The sequence below is a fragment of the Octopus bimaculoides genome, chromosome 10, assembly GCF_001194135.2.
Source record: "Octopus bimaculoides isolate UCB-OBI-ISO-001 chromosome 10, ASM119413v2, whole genome shotgun sequence".
NCBI lineage: Eukaryota > Metazoa > Mollusca > Cephalopoda > Octopoda > Octopodidae > Octopus > Octopus bimaculoides.
In genome coordinates, this window is record NC_068990.1 from 47,562,439 (window position 1) to 47,569,752 (window position 7,314).

The 7,314-nt window shown below is 36.9% G+C and overlaps 1 protein-coding gene across 3 annotated transcripts in view; it reads left to right on the plus strand.

Annotated features, from left to right (window-relative positions):
* Positions 1–7,314, plus strand: part of LOC106874401 (mitochondrial glutamate carrier 1) — an 81,828-nt gene that overhangs the window by 1,366 nt on the left and 73,148 nt on the right. Inside the window, exon 1 of one of the 3 annotated variants that reach the window (XM_052971169.1) lies at positions 2,129–2,536. The exons of 1 other annotated variant lie outside the window; for it this stretch is intronic. The gene's annotated coding sequence lies outside the window, so the exon portion shown is untranslated. Of the gene's footprint in view, positions 1–2,128; positions 2,537–7,314 lie in introns of those variants that run through there. One more of the 3 variants, XM_052971168.1, reaches the window with a different exon arrangement.

Sequence of the window (7,314 nt, forward strand, 5' to 3'; positions counted from 1 at the left end):
GAATTTTCCGAAAGTCCTTTCCTTCCCTCCCCATTCGTTAGCGCAAATTTTTGTTTTCATGTTCGTCTTCTATACATTTTTTTACACCTATTAGACTGGGGGGGGGGGGCTCTCTGTTTTGGTGATCGGGAGTTAAACTATATATTAACCAATAAAATTAAGGTAATATCTGGATTTAACAAAGGAATTGCAAAATTAAATTAATGCAAAAATTCCATTCGGGGCTTATCAAGGAAGTTGCTTTACGCTAGGTCAAACACTGGTTTACTAAACCTTTGATCGAAGACAATCCAGCCGTGACCGCAACATCTTGTCTTTAATTCGGTTAGAATTCAATATGTTTTGTATGGTTTTACACCTATTAGATAGCTAATCTTGGACTACGTTATTCAATGTGACATTTCTTTTGTAGTAGAGTGTAATTTGAGATTTGCTGTTATTTCTACCAGGTCGAGAGACAACTTTGAAACAAGAGTTCCAAATCTTTTTGACACAGTGATCTCGTTATTACAAATATTTTATTAAAAGCAAAAAAATTTTCTAAAATGTAATAAAATTAATATTCCATATTTTTTCTTAGTCAAGGCGTATGGGTTCATTATTGATCCGGGTGACTTGTATTTTACTAATGTACTTAGTACAATAAGAACTAATAGAGTATTAGCGCATCCCGTTCTGCCTCCCACTGTCACATTCTGGATGTTCCGTTGGGTGTAAAGGGCTAATTGAGTGTACCTATGCCTACTAGCTCTATTACTTAGGTGCCTAAAACCATTAGTGTGAGCGCGATAAATATTTGCTGGTCATACTCTTTTGCAAGTGACGTTTGTGATTTAGTTAGATACTTCTTTCTCTTAAGAGAACATTGCTTAGTTTGGTTTGCAGTAAATGCGGCTTTTTTTCTTTTGCTTTTTAATCATTGTGCTTTTGTTACGAACGCTACTTAAAGGATTAAAATTTGTAACTGAATAAGCAAGCACCCTGGTTTAAAATTCAAGTTGAAACTACTTCATTTATATCGTTATAAATCTATAAACGTGCGCACTTCCCTATTTTATAGATTGTCATTAACGCTAGAATATGTGTATATACATGATTTATTATAAAACAAATTCATGCACATTTTATATTTTATCAAACATTTCAATAATAAAATATAGTCTTCGCAATTCTTTTCATTGTAATTATAATGTAACCAAAGAGAGGGATAACTTTGAAAAAAATAGTATCGAGCAGTAAAGCTTACTTAATAAGCTATTAGACAAATATACTATAAGCTCCTGCATAATGTTCGTCTACCAAATTTCACTTACGGAGTGCTGATCAACACAAGGGCATTGTAGTGAATACTTGACCAAGGTGCCACGCAGTGAAATGGAACTGGAAACCACGAAGTTGACTGCAAGACGAACTTCTTAATTACACAGTTAATTCTGCGCCTTTAGATTCTCTCTCTCTCTCTCTCTCTCTCTCTGCTTCTATAGCAACCATCAGTTCTGTTTCTTGTTTGTTTTTTTAATCAGAGTACATTTGTTGTAAATATTGTTGCTGAAGTTACTTGTACTGCTAATGTCACGATACCAGAGTGTGCAATTCCAAGTTGAAACCGCATCACTTGCATAATTATATGTGCATGGATATCACAACGTGCACGCTTCCCTTTTCTATGAACTGTCATTAACGCTAAACTATGCGAATAAACATTGTCTTTGTAAATAGATTGATAACGATTTTTTTTTTTAATATCATTGCGAAGCCTTAACAATGTGTGAAAGGGGTTATTAAGAAGTTGTGATGGTTATACTTTCCGGAGAAAGAATCGAGAAAGAGATTTAAAAAAAAAAAAGGAAGGGAGACATAGAACTCTGGCGAGAAATAAAACAGATGAAATTTTAAAATAATAGAGAGAAAGAAGAAAAAAAATGAATAAGATAAGAAATAGAGAGAAGCGGGGGATGGCATGGGAAAAAAATTAGGGCGAGAATTTGGGAGAGAACAATATAAATAAAAGGAACAAGAAAGAAAGAAATAACGATTTAACAGAAGGAAGGGAAGAGACGTAAAAACAAAATAAAGGGTAAAGAAAGAGAAAACAGCTAAGAGTGAACGAAAGTGGGTGTTGCACTTTTAGAAAGGCAGAAGGAAAAAGCAATAAGATTGAGAGAAAGAGTGAATGAAATAGCTTAGATGTCAGTGGTCGTTGAAGTGGTTACTTGGGAACTGTACTAACTGCTACTTTAGTTTTGATAAGATACCGTGTTTCCTTCAGATGTGTAGAAGAAGGATTCTAGTGGTCTTTTTTTAGTTTCGTCTTCACTTTCATTTTGATCGTGTATTTGGAGGTGTGTGTGTGTGTCCCACTCTCTCGTACTGCACTTCACTCTGATTAGATCGTTTGGTGAGAAACGGTAACAACCACTCAAGGTTACACAGTTGCATAGCCTTCTTGTCTGTTTTCAAAGACAAAAAAATTAACGGTGTCTTATTGTAATTGAGTCTGACCAAAAGCTGATCATACCAGGAATTATAAAGGTGGGTACGTAGCGGATAACGGTTTTTCTTTATCTATTGTTGTTTTCGTTGTTTACTTGATTTTTAAAAAAATTAATTAACTCCAGATATTCTGTTTAATTGAGTCTTAAGTTTTAAAGCTTCATTTAATTAATAAATCAGTTCTTACAGCGTAAAAGAGGGGAGTTCATAGTTACGTACACATAGGTAACGAATACGTTTAAGTATACCTTTATTACTCATACATTTATTAATGTACGCGTGTATATGGTATGAATATGTTCATGCAGGCTGCTGGAAAATCATTCAACATTTACAACGTATGCAGATTGGCCATGTGTCTGTCTCCCAACGTTCTAGTATATATTATACTTAGTACTAACCATGAAAAGGGGTTATACATACGAAATTTTGCGTAAAGGAAAAAAATATTGGATCTACATCGTAACAGAATCTTCATTACTCAAATTATTGATTTTATTATCTTAAATAAAATTGCATGAGTGATAAGAAATATTATTCCATTTTTCTTTAAATAGAAAGTTAACAAAGCCTGATAATTAAATCACACATTTTGTTTATTGCTTTAACATGATTTTCGGTGATATAATTTCAAGGAAGGTTTTTTTTTCTTTTCTTTTTTGTTTCGTTTTTGTAAGTAAAATTTCAGTATACAAAACGATATTATACGTGTGATCATTTACATTCATACAGAAATACGACATGCATACGAACATATTTTCCTGCAATGTTTTACAACTGATATGAAATTTAATTGCAAACAATAGATAATTAGTACCATGCCAAATACATGGATACATCGTTAAGTATCATCTTGTGACCACGTGCTTCTTGGTTCGATCCCAAGGTGCGTCAATTTAAATACTGCTTTCTATTAGAATTTCTCGTTCATAAGAATTTTGTACGTCTGTATGTCTGTGTGAATATATATATATATATATATATATATATATATATATATATATATATATATATATATATATATATAATGCCTGTATGTATGTATGTATATATAATGCCTGTATGTATGTATATATAATGCCTGTATGTATGTATACATATAATGCCTGTATGTATGTATATGTATAATGCCTGTATGTATATATATATATATATATATATATATAATGCCTGTATATATCTATATATGTATATATATATATATGTTAATTAGAGAATATATTAACCTCTTAAAGGGATGATTACATCCAAGAAAACACTGGTTCTATACCTAATATATTCATATATACATACACGCATTATATATATATATAGGTGGGGTGTCCAGTGACAGAAGACAACCAAGTCGAAGATCGCGAAGATCTATGGAATGAGATCAGCGGATGCCTTATATATATATATATAAATATATATATGTGTGTGTGTGTGTGTGTGTGTCTATATTCGTATATATATGTGTTTGTGTTGGTATTCTTTCGATATAGATATTTTATTTGTCATTCCTTCCTTGTTTTGATGGCGTGTTCGGTAAAATCTGTAAAAAGATTTTATGTATTTATTTTTTGTTTTGATATACCACACACGCTTTGATGTTCAAGACCGACTTTCATTCTCTTGATAGTTACCGTCACCGAAACACTCGCACACATAGTCATTCACACACTCAGTTATCCACGCACACCGACATATACATAAATCTGTTTTATGCTTATGTATTTTTTTACTCTTGTTATACTTAATTTTTATGTAGTTGTTTTTACGAATCATACTCTTTACTTGTTTCAGTCATTTGACTGTGGCCATGCTGGAGCACCGCCTTTAGTCGAGCAAATCGACCCCAGGACTTATTCTTTGTAAGCCTAGTACTTATTCAATCGGTGTCTTTTGCCGAACCGCTAAGTTACGGGGACGTGAACACACCAGCATCGGTTGTCAAACGATGTTGGGGGTACAAACACACACACACACACACACACACACACACACACACACACACATATACGACGGGCTTCTTTCAGTTTCCGTCTACCTAAATCCACTCACAAGGAGGCTATAGTAGAAGACACTTGCCCAAGGTGCCACACAGTGGGACTGAACCAGGAGCCATGTAGTTGGTAAGCAAGCCACTTACTACACAGCCACTCCTACGCCTTATTTTTAGATTTATTTTTGCAGTTTCTTGTTTCTTTCATACATACATACATGATTTCTCCAGCGGTTTCAACGATGAGCATTCAGTGGTTCGATCAAATGAATTACCTACTCAATGAAATTAACGTGTAAGTGACTGAGTATTCCACAAACACGTGTACCCTTAATGTAATTCTCAGACAGAATCAGCGTGATACATTGTATGACAAGGCTGTACCTTTGAATTTCATAAACGCACACAGCGTTTGTGGCTGGTGCAAAGTCCCTTCCAGACCTAGGGTAACATAGTGGTGGAATAATACTGTAGACAGGGCCATTAGAGCAAAGAAACAGGCCTAGAACGCCTGGAAGAGTAGGAGTAGCAGGGAACTATATCATAGCCAGAAGGGAAGCTAAGAGACAGCCATATATAGCCAAGGGAGAAGCAGAAAAGAAGTTTGCCGATGTTCAGCGACATGAGGACCAGAGTACTGAAGTATTTCAGATTGCAAGACAGTGTTTGAGAGAAAATTGTGATGTCATAGGAGAGAAATATGTCTGCATGGATGATGATGCACTTGCGTTTAATGATTCTACAAAGAAAGAGGCTTAGTGATGCCATTATGAAAGTCTGCTGAATGTGGAGAATGAATGGGAGGGGGAGAGTCTGCCAAAGGTTGACCCAATTGAGGGACCAGCTACCCGAATCAACAGTACACTGGTAGATAAAGCAATTAAGGATATGAAGACAGGCAAGGCCCCTAGCCCATCAGGATTCATTGCTAAGATGCTTAAAATATCTGGTGGTGTGAGTGATGGTCTAGTCACTCGTATTGTAAATCAGGTAGTTCACAAACGAGTCATACCCAATCACTGGTGTAGCACCACTATAGTCAACTGCTACAAAGGTAAAGGTGATACTTTAGATAGGCAAAACTAAAGGGGTATCATATTGCTGGATCAGGTAATGAAAGTCATGGAGAGGGTCATAGTCCAATTAATTAGGGAGAGAGTTAGCCTAGATGAGATGCAGTTTGGCTTTGTGCCAGATAGAAGCACCACTGATGCTATATTTCTGGAATGGCAACTGCAGGAGAAATACCTAGCCAAAGATAAACCTCTGTACTTGGCTTTTGTTGACTTAGAGAAAGCTTTTGACAGATCCCCCAATCCCTTATCTGTGGTCAATGTGGTAACTAGGGATAGACAAGCAGTTGGTAAGAACTGTACAAGCCCTGTACAGGAATGTTGTCAGTAAGGTGAGGGTTGGCAACAAGTTTAGTGAGGAATTCTGGGTAGAAGTAGGGGTTCACCAAGGATCAGTCCTCATTCATCATAGTCCTCCAGGCAATAACAGAGGAATTCAAGACAAGCTTCCCTTGAGAGCTCCTCTAAAAGCTGAGTCACTACCAGAACTAGATAAGATGTTTCAGGTGTGGAAGCAAGGTCTAAAATCAAAGGACCTTAGAATCAGTCTTGCTAAAACCAAAGTCTTAGTAAGTAGGAAGGCAGACAAATCACAAACCCCTTCAGGTAGATGGCCCTGCTCGATTTGTAGAAAAGGCATAGCTAGAAACACCATAAGATGTACCTGGTGTAAGCTATGAATACATAAGAGGTGCAGCAATATCAAAGAAAGGTTAACCAGGAAGATAGTTTTTGTATGTGACAAATGCACAGGGGCAATAAACACTGAAAATGTACAGAAAACAGATTCCATAACATACCGGAGAGAATAAGAATAGCCTGGGCAAAGTTTAAAAAGGTCCTACTTGTGCTGGTAACAAAGGGCCTCTCACTCAGACTGAAAGGTAGGCTGTAGGATGAATGTGTGAAAGCAGTCATGCTACACAGTAGTGAAACATGGACCGTGACTGCTGAGGACATGTGTAGGCTTGAAAGAAATGAAGCTAGTATGATTCGCTGGATGTGTAATGTCAGTGAGCATACACGACAGAGTGGAAGCACCCTGAGAGAAAAGTTGGACATAAGAAGCATCAGATGTGGTGTGCAAGAGAGACGACTGCTCTGGGATGGTCATGTGCTGTGTATGAAAGAGGAGAGCTGTGTGACGTGTCACAGCCTTACAGTGGAAGGAACCTGTGGAAGAGGTAAACCCAGGAGGACATGGGATGAGGTGGTGAAGCATGACTTTCAAATGTTGGGCTTCACAGAGGCAATGACAAGAGACCAAGACCTTTGGAGATAAGCTGTGATTGAGAAGACCCAGCAGGTAAAGTGAGATTGCAGCTGAAGCTAATACCAGTGTTGCATAACCAGCCCACTTAAAAGTACCCTTGAATTGCTGGGTGACATGCTGTGCTTGGGAAGACCTGTTGAGCCAAGTGAAATCATAGTCATGGCTGACTAGCACCTGTGCTGGTGTCACATAAAATTCACCTTCTGAACATGGTCTATGCCAGTGCCACCTGACTTGATCTGATGCCAGTGGCATGTAAAGAGTACCCGCTACACTCTTGGAGTGGTTAGCGTTAGGAAGCGCATCCAGCGGTAGAAACCTTGCCAGAACATATTGAAGCCTGGTGCAGCTTGCAGCCTACTGGCTTGCCAGTCCTCAGTCAAACTGTCCAACCAATGCCAGCTTGGAAAACAGATGTTAAACAATGATGATGATAACTATATCTGTATATATATATATATATATATATATATATATATATATATATATAT